At 46.7% G+C, this 13115-nt stretch overlaps 1 protein-coding gene across 1 annotated transcript in view; it reads left to right on the top strand.

Moving 5' to 3' along the window:
• Positions 1 to 2990: 2990 nt before the first annotated feature.
• Coq8a (coenzyme Q8A) overlaps positions 2991 to 13115 on the top strand; it is a 30311-nt gene continuing 20186 nt past the window's right edge. The window contains exon 1 of the mRNA XM_034520057.1: positions 2991 to 3131. The gene's annotated coding sequence lies outside the window, so the exon portion shown is untranslated. The remainder of the gene's footprint in view (positions 3132 to 13115) is intronic.

Here is a 13115-nt window from a genome sequence, read left to right as displayed (position 1 = left end):
GTTTGAAAATGGAACAGAGAAATGCAGATGAAGGTGGAGAGCAAGAGATATTTCCCCATTAGGGAAGATAAACAAAAAGGAAAGTTTTCTGACATTTAAAGATAAGTTTGGGAAAAAGTCACTAGTTAAGATGGGGGTCCCAGTATCATTAAGACACATTAAGACACAGAAGGAACTTTGATTAAGTGCCTAAGAATGAAATCCATGCTTTCCTGTGTTCTTACCAGCAACACTTGTCTGAAGTAGTTGACAAGGAAGTATAGTAATGACTGTAATTTTTTTGTTACTCGTCCTGTTGGCATTATTAGGGTTATCTTTAATATAGGCTTTCTTTGAAGATATCTTTTTAAAAATTAGTCGGTTTTAAAAAGTTAACATTTTATTAATTCTTCGTGAACTTCACATCATGCATCCCAACCCAACTCATTTCCCTGTCCCTTTGGACCTGCCCTCTGCCCTTGCAACCTTCCTAACCCCAAAAGACAAAACCATAACATTGTGGGAAGCTGTAGTGTGTCAGAGTGTGTCTCACAGTATACACCTCTTTGTCCACACTTCTTTACTTGCAGATGTTCATTGCAGTGAGCCATTGGCCAGCTTCCTGTCTCTGGCTTCTGCTACACCGTCAATACTGGATCTTCACTGGGACTCCTTTTGCATATCCTGCTGTTGCCCTGTGTCATGGAGATTCTGCAGACTTGGGTTTGCAGGACTGGCCCCTTCATAGACTTCAACGGTTCATTGATAGCTTAGATGTTGGGAGTGGGTCAACCAAGAGTCCTAAATCTGGGCCTGATGGTAGCTGAGCTGGTCAACCCACCAGCTTTCCGACACCCATGCCACTAGGGTGAGTTCAGCACTGCCCTGGCTAGTTCACCCGAAGGTGCAGCTGCCAAGGGGCAGAGCCAGTTCTTCTATTCTTACAACTTGGGGCTGGCTCACCCGCAAGCCCCACAACCAGGGCCAGCTCTACAGTACTGCTCAGGTGTCTTAGGGTTTTCATTGCTGTGAAGAGACCATGACCAAGGCAACTCTTTTAAAGAACAACATTTAATTGGTGCTGGCTTACATTTCAGAGGTTCAGTCCATTATCATCAATGGCAGGAAGCATGGCAGCATCCAGGGATACATGGTGCTGGAGAAAGAGCTTAAGAGTTCGACATCTTGATCTGAAGGCTACTAGGAGAAGACTACTATCTTCCAGGCAGCTAGGAGGAGGATCTCAAAGCCCACCCCCAACAGTGACACACTTCTCCCAACAAGGCCACACCTCCTAACAGTGCCATTCTCTGGGCCAAGCATATTCAAACCACCACATCAGGCAAGGTTCATGGCTTACTCTCAGCTGGTGAGGGGCAGGACAAGCTCTCTTTCTCTCATGACCCTGGGGCCAGCTATCTCTCCTGCCATGGGTGGCAACGGGCATCTGGGGGGCAGAGCATATCTCCTTCCCTTATGCTACCACAGGGCAGAGAAGTGGTAGGGCCAGCTCCCCCATGTTCAGTCCCTTGAGACTGGCTCCACTGTGCTGTTTAGGCAAGTGTAGTACAGGGTTCATTTCCCCTAGTGCAGCAGTCAGTGAAGGGCAGGGCCTAAATGAGCCAAAATTTCACTTGTTCACTTCTTGCTTTTGAAGTACTCTTTGATGACATCTCTTTTCCACTATAGTTCTGGGATATAGTTGAAGTTGAATCTTGACCACACCTGGGCCTTTGCCTCCACGATCTCTCTATGGTGGTAGGAAAAAGAGATGCACATATCTTTCCTAACATCTTTTTTATTACAGAGACTTACAGACACCCACTGATAATGTGAACCCCATACCCACCATTCTCCTTTTGTAAGCATCGAGTCATTCAGTTCCCCAGCCCTTTAGTGTTTTGAAGCTAGTTCCATACATTATATTACTTTTGACTGCCAGTAATTTGGAATGCATCCACAAAACATAAAGACTCTTAAAAATGTAACCACAAAACTGTTTTCATATCTGAAAAAGCTCCCAGGAATTCTTGCATTAATGAGGAAATCTGTATATGTGCTTGTGTGTCTGATCAAGACAGAAATGTTTTTAACTATAATAAAACAGGTCATTAATCTTCCAAGGAATATGGCCCAAATCTTATCAATCTGACGAAAATGGAAAATAAACCATGGGAGAGGATAGCGATTGTCTTAGGTACATTAGAGAGTAAGTAGCTGGCCTGGCACTGCTGGGCAAAAGAGCTGAGTTGGCATGGAAGCATCTTGGAAAGGCTCCAAGGCTAGGTATTTTTTCCCATTTGGTACAAAGGTGGCATGGTCCTGTCGCAATCCTATCTTCTCTGGGTAAGCAGTCCCTGCAGGATGTTGTGGGTCAACAGAGACTGCACTCCTCGGGGCTGTTTTTCACCTTGGAAAAGGATTCCTTGTTTTTTATTGGCGCTCATAATAAGCAAGCACAATTAGTCTAAATACAGAGCTGGAGGGTATAGAACTTTGGTGTCAGCGCCATAACACTTCCTTAGGCCAAGTGCTTTTTGAGGAACCCAGGCAGAAGCCACATGACAAAAAATAAAATAATCCAAAAAAAAAAAAAAAAAAAAAAAAAAAAAAAACAACCAAACCAACCAACCAAAAAACCCTCCGCCTTGTCTAGGCCCTGGGGCGGAGGACGGGAGGGAGCGTTCCAGCAAACGCTGTGGTCCCAGCAAAACTTCTGAGGTCTCCGGGGTCCCTAGGAAGCTAAGCTAACGTAGGTACCCAGGTGACCCGCACGTGGCGGGCCTGTGAACGCTTGTCAATCCTCAGAACGCACGCGCAGAACAACAGCAGGACTTTACCAGCCCGGGAGGAAAGACAACTAACAGGCAGATTAGGACCTCGGCCTTCAAGGGCGGCCTCTCATTGGTTGCTGTCATTCCACCCTCAGTCCCTATTGGCTGTGAGCTGCGCATGCGGTGAGCACGTTCCCACTGCGGCCAGTGGCATTGGATCAGCTAATGGAAGGGTCCGGAGGCGGGGCAAGCGAAGCGCGGCGTGCGCACGCGGGCCAGAAGGTAAACAGAATCCGTGCGCGTGCGGAGCGCTCGCAGCAGTGCGAGCGGGCGGAGGCGTTTCCTTGTGGATTGAGGAGTCTGCTTTCCTGCAGCCCGGTAAGGCTGCCTGCCCGCTGCTAGCCTCAGCACCCCGGGGTCCATTCTTACACGTTCAAGTGACCATGCGGCCTGGCTTGCGAGTTTCCCTTCCAGCCAAGGAACCTCCTGGCCAGCTTACGGTGCAGCCCTTTCCCTCCCGGGTCTGGCTCAGTGAACAGAAGGTCACGCGTGGCGCCCTGGTTCCTGGAGGCTCCAGGAGCCCTCTTAGCGGGCCTCAGCGTCTTCCACGCTCGTGGCTGCCTTTCTTCTAATAATGTTTCTGAGTTCCCAGACCCTCGAACTGTGTGCATCGGGCTCTGGATACAACTTTTATGCCCGGGCCAGCTGTTGCGTTTCACGGCTGGGGTGAAGTTGGGGAAGAGGTTCTCTTCCTTATTCCTTTTCTTCGTTTCTTTTTGGTCCTTCCTCTTGTTTTTTTCAAACACTGGTGATCACACCGGCAGGACAACTCCTGCATTTTCTTGCACAGAAGCTGTCACATAGGTCAGCCAAGCCACCTTCTGAGTGTGAGGGGACAGAACGTTGTAGGGGCGGGCCTGGGTACTGGGACCCTCCGTTGGCTGGGCTTCCTGAAGGGGCAAAGGCTGTGTGCAGACATCCAATCTGGGTTGGGCTTGCAGCTCCATAGAAAATTGATTTAGGCTGTATATATGTAAACTTGGTGTCTGTGGAACAGTACTCTGGAGCTGGGGTGTGTCAGGCCAACCTTCTTGCCGGAGGATTTGGACTAGATTTTGCCAGACATCTAGTTGTGCTATGGCGGGTGGCCATGCTGTCAGGGAGGCTGTTGAGAAACATTTAGAGTGAGGAAGGCACTTCTGAGAAGAGGCTCAAGGGGTTTGTTGGCTTACAAGAGCAGCATCCGTACGACTCTGAGGGTAGTTTTGGATGCTGTATTTAGTCTTGTAAATAATGAAGACAGCTGAATTGTGATCATTTTTGGACCAGGTGACACAAAGCAAACGTGAGGCAGGCAATCTGTGCATTCTCTCTGGGCTAATGAACCACCGGAGACAGAGCTTCCCAGCTCCACAAACTATAAACATGTTGGACTCAACCTTGTTTACTGTGCCTGCTTGTCTTGTGCCTTGTAGGGTGTGTAGCTGAGACCCTGGCTTGTATTGCTAGATAAATAGTGACATTCCCTGCACACCCAATCCCACCAATCATGACAATTGAAAATGTCTTCCAACATTGCCAAATAAACCCTGAAGAGCAAATATGGTTAAGAATTATGCAGGCAAGACTCAAGACACGGTCATCCCATGCTGCCAGGGGCCTCTGTGCAACTTGGCCACAAGTAGTTGGGAAGTTTAGGACAGTGTTATGTCACTGTTGTAAACAAATGGTGAAAGGCATGCAGATGGGACTTTAAAGAAACTCTGAGTGCACAGGGTGGCAGGGAGAAACATCCCAAAGGACGCTTGGAGGCAGAAACCCTGGGTCTTTGTGCCTGATGAATGTGTCTGGGTAGGCTCAAATTATGAAGATGTGGAAAACTGGTAGTTTCTGCCCCTAGGAATATCAGGAGACTTGCTGGGTAAGCACAGGAAACCACCATAAGATGGTTCTTCAACGGTGAGCAAACAAGTGGGAGCTGTCTGAATGCTAAGACTTTTCTGAGGGCACACTTTTTTTTAATCTATGTATTTTGCTTAGCCATGTGCATGTCTTGTAATATGGAAGGAGAGCGTGCCTGTGTCTGCAGGGAGTGCCTGGCTGCACACCACACGTATGCATGCACACACATGCAGGTGTTTTGATGCAGTGTCTGCATATATACAGTTTGTAGAATTCATGTCTAGTTGGTTAGCACCAGAAACCATGTCTTCTTTTGTGCAGAGCAAGAGGCTTTGCCTTTAGGTCTACATTTTGCTTTCAGTGAAACCAAAATTTATTATTAAGTCCTAAAATGATGGCTGTTCAGAGGAGATGAAAGATAATGCACTGGAAAAGAAAAGCATCCCAGTTTGTACAGTGAATTTGTATTTCTGTGGGAATATGTCAGGATTCCGCAGCTGGGGCGGGGGAACATTCCAAGTAGGGTTTTTTGGGGTGCCCTTTGTTATGCACAGAAAAAGACCTGGAAGGGAAATCACTTCCTTCTTAAGAGAGGTTTGTTATTGGGAAGCTCACAACTTGGCAGGATAATTTTCCGTTAAAAGCCACGGGCACTGAGTCATTATCTTTGTCAGTTGAAACTAGAGCCGTGTGCAAAATTAGACAGGAATATTATAAGTGTTGTCTTGGTTTGGCAACTGGAAATAGTTCTAACATTCCTGTTAACAGTCAAGAACTGGGGAGAGCCAGTGGGAAAGGAGGTGGGGGGGTGGAGCTCAAAGGTCCTGCTTCTTCTCTAGTTGGTTGTGTGTGTTGGGAATGGGTGTGAAGGGGAGGGAGGGGCAGCCTTTAAGGACAGGGTGACCTGAGTCACAGGTAGTGGAATCAGAGGGATCACAGGACTCAGTGTGTGGACTGAATATATACAGGTAGGGTATATGGGTCAGAGTTCTAGATGGTGAAGAAGTTGTATAATGGTGTCAGTACTGAAAATAGAGGTCATAGGAGATGGAACTAATTTGGGGGAAGGTGACGATGTTATTATCAGACATAATGGGGCTGAGTGCCATTGGAACTATTTTATTCTATCCTTTTTTATTAAGATAAAATTTGCATGCACTAAATTCACCCATTTCCTACACAGTTGAAGAACATACATCATTAACCACTACCACAGTCAAAGTTAGAATACTCCATCACCGTCCAGAGTTCCTGTGTGTGCCTTGTAGTTGCTTATAGTACTGGGATGGCTGTGTGATACAGATGTAGGTAACTCGGGTCAGAGAGTCTGCTTGGCCTGAGAATGGGGAGGCCTTGAATAGCTTATGGGCAGAAGGAAGCAACCCAGAAGGTAGTACAGAGTTGGGGAGGCAGGAGGGCTAGGACCAGCTTGAGCTGGCTCAGCTGCAGAGTGTGGAACAGGTGAAGAGATTTTGCTGAAGGAAGTTGAGGGGAGAGTTGTGGGAATGTGTGAAGCTGACAGGAAGTGGAGAGTCATGGTGGAGGTAGGTTGAGGAGTCCTGCTGACTTGTACTTCTGATGTCACAGAGGAGCAGTGGGGTGTGTGTGCTCTCCCTAGGATAGCAGAGTCTACAGGAGCTTTCCTTTGTTTGGTGCAGGGAGGCAGGGCATGAATTGTGGGATTGAAAACAAGGGCTTATATAAAAGGGAACATGCACAAGAAAAAGACTGGAAGAGAGGGTCTGAGATGAGGGACCAAGATTTGAAGGTGTTTATATCTGATCATTCATGGTCTAGAGGAGAAGGAGCAAAGGGGTTGTTACAGAGGGTGTGGGTACAGGGCTAAATATGGGAGGAACAGGGAATCTTATGGGGTGCTGAGAGAGAAGTCGCTCTGTGTGTGTGTGTGTGTGTGTGTGTGTGTGTGTGTGTGTGTGTGTATGTATGTATGTATGTATATGTGTTTACAGTGGAGAGATGTTTCCCAGTTTTCTACCCCTGTACCACACTGGACTGGCTTTTCCTGTGGTATTTAGTCTCTGCTTGCACCTTGGTGAAGTCAACACAGGGCTGTGCCTCCCCTGCTGTTTCGTAGAATGTCTACGTGGGTTCTTCTGAATTCTTTTAAGAATTATTCTCTCCAGACCTGGTTAAATCTGAAAAGATCACTTTAGAAAGAGCTCTGTGTGGCTCCTTGTCATCCTTCTGTACTCCAAGGGTAAGTAGCACTGTCTTGATTTACACATGAGAAGTGGGCCACACTGGCCCCAGGAGCAGAACCAGTGTCCCAGAGGTCACACACAGTTGGTATCTAAGCTGAAGCTGGAAGCTAATCTTTGCTGTCTGTCTGTTAGCCTGTAGTTTGTTAAGTGTCCAGGAACTAGAAGACCTGCTGTTCTCTCTGTTGGATGATATGTCCTGGAGACTGTTCACATAAAATGCCAGGTGTGTGTGTGTGTCTTCAGTCCTGGCATGGAGAAGGGAGGTAGAACAAATTGCTGAAGTTTGCTAGTGGTTGTCATTTGATGGCGCTCACAGACAAGTCAGTTCTTTGGGAAAGTGAAAAGTAACTGAATGGTTCTTGCCCCCTGAGGTGTTGGTACCACTAGGTATCAAGGGTATGTTGGGCATTGCTGTGGCCAGGTTCATTGAGAATGTCCTCCCCTCACCTAGAATGTCCTGTGACTAGCCAGAACAGACTAGCTTCCTGGGCAACAGCTGCCTGCTTCCTCCGCTCTCCCCCCTTCCCTCTTGTAGATAGGAATGGGACGAATCTAGGAAGACGTGCTTGTGTCTGCAGACTCATGAAGTCAGCTTGGAGACTTATGCAGCCTGACTCATAAAAACTGCCTTCGAACTGGAGGGTCTGCTATTGCCACGTCCGTGTCTGTGTGTGCTAGTGGGTAAGAGAGGTGAAGCACACACAGAGCCTTTCCTTGTGCTCAGCAGTGGTGCGAGAAGTGTCTGTGGTGTTTATGGCCAGCATGTTTCCAAGGTGTTTTAAGCTGGCAGGCAGCATACTGAACCACCTCTCTGGGGTGGTGCCTCATACCACATTGCTAAATAAACCACCCTGGTGAGGACTAACCTAGCCTTTCCCAGCACTGCCTGTCTCCCCGACTCCGTGATCCTGGACTTTACAGGGAGAGCTTTTTGTTTGTTTAAAGGTATGATTAGTTATTTATATTCTTTGCTTTCACTGGGTCTATACCAGGGTACCTGCATGGTCACAGTGTTCATAATCACACCAATCAAAGGTTCTAGATACTCAGTGCATGCCATAAATACCTTAAATACTTTCATGTGAGGGCTCTAATCTACTCTCAAGTCCAGATGAGAAAACTGATGGACAAAGCTAAGCTTGTATAATTTAACTTGCAAGTTGTCAGCAGAGCCAGGGTTCAAACCAGGTGACCGATTACAGAGGTCCTAACCTTATTGCTGGGCCACTACCTGAGCCAAATACTTTTTTAGCACATACATTTTTAATACATATATATTTTTTTTTGAGATAGGATTTTGCTATGTAGTTTAAACTGGTCTCAGACTCATGATCCTCCTGCTTCAGCCTCCAGAGTGGTATGGAATTATTATATGTGCTACCAGGGCTACAACTGGCTGGAGTTCATGGTGAGCGGCACTGAGGACTGGCTTCCTGTGTAGGGCAGGCTGGCCAGCCAGTGTGGCTCTCCGGCACTTGACCACTGTCCCATAGTCAAGAAGGGCCATGCATGAGGCTTGGGGCCATCTCTGTCTGCTGCCTGCCTACCAGTAGACACCCCTCTGTTTGGTGGTGGTTCTCAGTGTTTGCCCGCCAGAAACTGGTTAGAGAGGCTGTGAATGTGATGAGGTAGCTGTGTAAGAGCTCAAGCCATGAACTGACTGGCTTTTCTGTGTGAGGTGAGGAGGAGGAGGATACAGGTGGTAAACAGTTATGGCTGGGAGAGAGGACCTGTACAGGGAGTTGATATCTGACACACCCTCTGACTCCCACTCATGAGCAGGTAACCCTTGGGGTTACCTTCCTAGGTAATCCAGTAAAGGGTGGTCCCCAGGCTCTGGATGGTGGCTCAGGTTCATTTCTGGATATCAGGGGATGAGCTTGATAGGGTGGGAATCCTTGTCCCAGGACAGTCCTCATTGGCCTGTTAGGATACAATTCTGGTGATATCCTGAAGTAATTATGGTTATAGTTTGTTGTCCTAGAATTGGAGTCTACAAACTTCATCTTTGAAGGACAGAACATAAGTATTTGGGGTTTGTGAGCCGTTGGTCTCTCTTGCAGCCAAACCAAGAAATGGGAATGGCCAGCTGTAGGAAGTACACGAATGAACACACATGGTTGTGATTCAGTACAACTTTCTTTACAGGCAGTAGTGTTATCAGAGTTTGGGTCAGTTTATGCTTGGAAGCCAAGCTCAGCCACCCATCTTTGATAAGCCAGATTAAAAGAACAAAAATAACATGAATATCAGAAAAAGGAGATTTCTTCAGTGAAAGATATCTAGTGACCCCCCCCCCCCATGCCCTGATCCCTCACTGGGGTCCTTACATGAGGGGAGAGCTTAAATAGAAGTTGAGACATACTTATCTCAAGCTGTCCTGACCAAGGTGTTGTTCTGCCTGTCGATGACTGTCCACTGTCTAGGCTCCATACTCCTGCAACAAAGGGCTGACAAGTTGCAAATAAATCTTTGAGAGAAAAGATGTGGGTGGCCCAGGTTTTAAGCCATTTTTTTTTTTCTTGATGTGAAATTCCCAGGAAGATTCTAAATCATTGGAGTTCATTTTTTCCCCAAGACCAGACAGCTATAGAGTCGGCACAACAACCTCTTTAGAGTACCCTCATTTCTTCCAGGCTTGCTGGTTTACAGTGAGACTAGGTATAGTGCAGAGTCTTGATTTGCTTACCCCCTGGCCTTGAAGGACACTAGTCATCTCTTTCTTCCTGTTGAAAAACTATGGTTACCGTACTTGTTATTTGATCTAACTTAGAAATTCCAGAGACTGTGTTTAGAGTTGGTGCTCATTAACTGTCTGTACCTTCTGGTGCAGGGCCAGTGGGGAGGAAGGGTCTGTGCCAAGAGATTTTCGCACCACCATTCTGAGAAGGACAGCTAAATCTTATTCCCCAAAGTAAGATGCCTGTAGGCTATGTGCCTGGCAGCCGGTTAGGGGGAGGTGTCTTCTGATGACCAGGGCTAACCAAGGGCCCAGAGCAGCGCTATTCATAGCCTTTTGATCTGTCCCTTAACCTACTGTTTGTTCTACCCTGATAGGCACTAGGAGGATATGAAATAGTTTTTTGAAACTACATATTTGTGTGCTTACTTAAAACATTTTCTTCAACAACATATTTGAGGGGTTTACAAAAAAGCACAGTTTTAATATTACTCAAATAATACATGTTCTCTGTACAAAATTTTAGAAAACATCCCAGCAAAAGCCTCATGCTTTTAAATGTTCTGTGATGACATTTTCTCCCCTCCAGGGACAAGCAATATACTCTTATTTGTCAATACTTTCTCTAGTAGTATTTAAGTTGCCACATAGCTTTATCCATCTTACACACATACTGCTATTTACCGTGCTGATTTTTTTTTTCAACTTGACAGAGACCTAGAGTTGTCTGGGAAGAGTGAATCTTAATTGAGAAAAATCTCCCATGAGATTGGCCTGTAGGCAGGTCTTTTGAGGTATTGTCTTGATTTCTAACTGATGTAGGAAGGTCTAGTCTACTGTGGTCAGTGCTACCCCTGGCCAGGAGGTCCTTCTGCTTTGTAAGAAAAGAGAACAAATCATGAGGAGGAAGTCAGTAAGCAGGATCCATCCGTGGTCTCTGCTTCAGTTTGTGTCCCAGCTTTCTTCCTGCTTCAGTTCATGCCCTGCCTTCCTCAGTGATGGGCTGATTGGATGTGTAAGACAAATAAACTTCCCTCCTGAGGGTGCTTTTAGCCACGGTGTCTTTAACAGAACAATAGAAAGTAACAGGGACACTCACCTAACCCATTTCCAAGTTCTGTGATGCCCATTCTTGGAGCTGAGTCACCACAGGCATCCAGTTTAAAAGAATGGAGTTTGAGGGGTTGGGGCAGGAGTTTGGAGTTGTTATCATCGGGACAGGTGGCCTGGGAAGAAGGGACAGAGATTCTGGGTATGGGTCCCTGTGTGGGGACCTGGGTAAACAGAGGCCTGGCTCCCAGGTCACACCTTCCTGCTGACAGGAAGAACAGAGGACTGTTCTGTTCCATTTCCTTTTATTTTTTTTCTGTATCTAGTATTAAGTTGCCTTTGGAAGATGTTGGCACTGTGAGATATTGCTTGACCTGCAGACAGAGGCCTGGAGCTCGGTGACTGAGGTGCATCACTGACCGTCCTTGACGTGTGACTTTGAAGGTGTAGGCAAAGGACAAATCTAATAAATAGGGATTTGAGGATTTTGGTTCTGAAGTTTGTTTACTCTAATGCATTCCTTCTGAGTCCTTGGAGGAAATAGTCCGTTCATTCTTTCCTTTTTGTCAGAAAAGGAAACATGTTAAGGGACTTTTCATTTCCCTTAGAGACTTGAAATCCACATGTTTATGTCCAAAGGAAAAAGAAGGTTCCTCACTGGGAGGGGCGAAAGCACTCAGTAGCCTCATGGGATCTCCCAGAGAGGAAGAACCTTTGAAGTGACAGTCCAGAGAGGTCTCAGTGTGGCTCCAGGGGCCATCGTCTTTAAGTATGATCCCTTCTGGTTTCCTTTTTCAAGGTCTTGAAGGAATCATGGAAAATGGAACATCTGAAGGGGTTATGTAGTCGTAAAGCCAAGCTTCAGAGACAGAAGCAGCAGGTGGAAAGGTTAAAAATGTCTCTCTGTAGAGGCTTCCTGCTTGGTGTGGGCTGCCAGTCAGAAAAGGAGACATGTTAAGGATATAATGGGACTTTTCATTTCCCTTAGAGACTTGAAATCCACAGGTTTATGTCCAAAGGAAAAAGAAGATTCCTCACTGGGACTGTTCCCTTTCCCTCTTTTCTGGAAGGACTAGGGCACTCAAAGTTGGTACATATGGCACCTTGCTGGAAACACAGAAGCCTGGGAGTATAGCAGCTATTTGTTAAACCCTCCAGGTCCTTCTGCTGCAGACTGAAGCTGGGGTGTTGCTTCTGACTAGCTCTTGGAGTGTTTGGTTGCCATTCGTGGGCCAAAGCTGCAAGAAGATTTGAGCCATTTTCCTCAAGCTTTCTCAAGCTGTGGAGGAACCAGCATTTTTTTTTTTTTTAATTTCCTAGGTATTTATTGCTGTAAAGTACCCTTTGGTGCTGGAGGGACAGGAATGTATGGAGGAAGACAGAAGTGGTTCTTGTCCTGTGGCTAACAGCCTCTAGCAAGATAGCCACTAGGCAGATCTGAAGAGCAAGGTCATGGCTGCAGTGGCCTGCATGGTACAGGAATCTGGGACAGATGCCCCTGAGGAGGGAGGAAATACACCTTGTTCCCTTTGCTCAAGCAACCCAAGGCCTTCAGGAGGTACCCCCATGAAGTCCAAGAGTGGGTTAGCCTGGCTGGAACACATTCAGTGGAGGGAGCGTGGTAAGCCCAAGGCTGGTGAGACTGAGGGCTAGGTCAGGAAGGCTCTTTCTGTCTCTTAGAGATCTCAAAGAAGCTGTGGGGTATAGGAGTGCTTAGGCAGGACATTTCTTTTAAAGAAACTGCTCTGGCTGGCAGCCTGGGAATTCATGGTAAGGTCAAGACAGAGCTGTTGCATGGGACTACATGCCAAGCTTGAAGTGCCCCAGGTACCCTGCGGATGTATGTGCACCAGAAGACTGTGCTGCCTGTTTGGGCATGGCTTCTCAGGGCTGAAGACTTCCTGTACAGTTTCTGTTTAGATTCTTATCCCAGCCATCCCAAATCTTTTGTGGCAGCTATGAGAGGGAGGGGCCAGAGGAAGATCCACCCTGACTCTCAGAGGTGTGCATACGACAACTTCACTGTCCTGGAGCTGGTCTGTGATGCCCTGTAGTTATGCTGGGTATTGACTGATGCATGGTGAATCTTCATACTCCATCTCAGCTTGCTGTCACCCATGAGAAGAGTGACAGTCCTGGCTATGAAGTGGGTGCACATGGCCACCCTCCAGCCAGATAAAGCTCCCTTCCCACCTGTGTCTCCAGTGGATGCACATTTGATGCTTTTTCAGATTTGTACTTGTTGGAATCATCATATGTTTAAAAAAGACTTTCCTGTTCACATGTCTTTCTGTATTTGGCCAGACTTGCATCTTCTGGGCATGTTTGTCAGTCCTGGTGACTTTAAATTCCCCAGATAACTTTCAGCCAGGGTGTGGCTCCAGGAGGTGTCTCTGGAAGGTTTTTTTTTTTTTTTTTTTTTTTTTTTTTTTTTTTTTTTTTTTTTTTTTGAGGGTTGGCAAATGATTGTCAGTAGGAAAACCTCCCAGAGTTTGGAGACATAAGCCT

Source organism: Arvicanthis niloticus, chromosome 16 (genome assembly GCF_011762505.2).
Source record: "Arvicanthis niloticus isolate mArvNil1 chromosome 16, mArvNil1.pat.X, whole genome shotgun sequence".
NCBI lineage: Eukaryota > Metazoa > Chordata > Mammalia > Rodentia > Muridae > Arvicanthis > Arvicanthis niloticus.
Note: the sequence above shows the minus strand (reverse complement) of the source record. Positions and strands in the feature narration are given on the sequence as shown.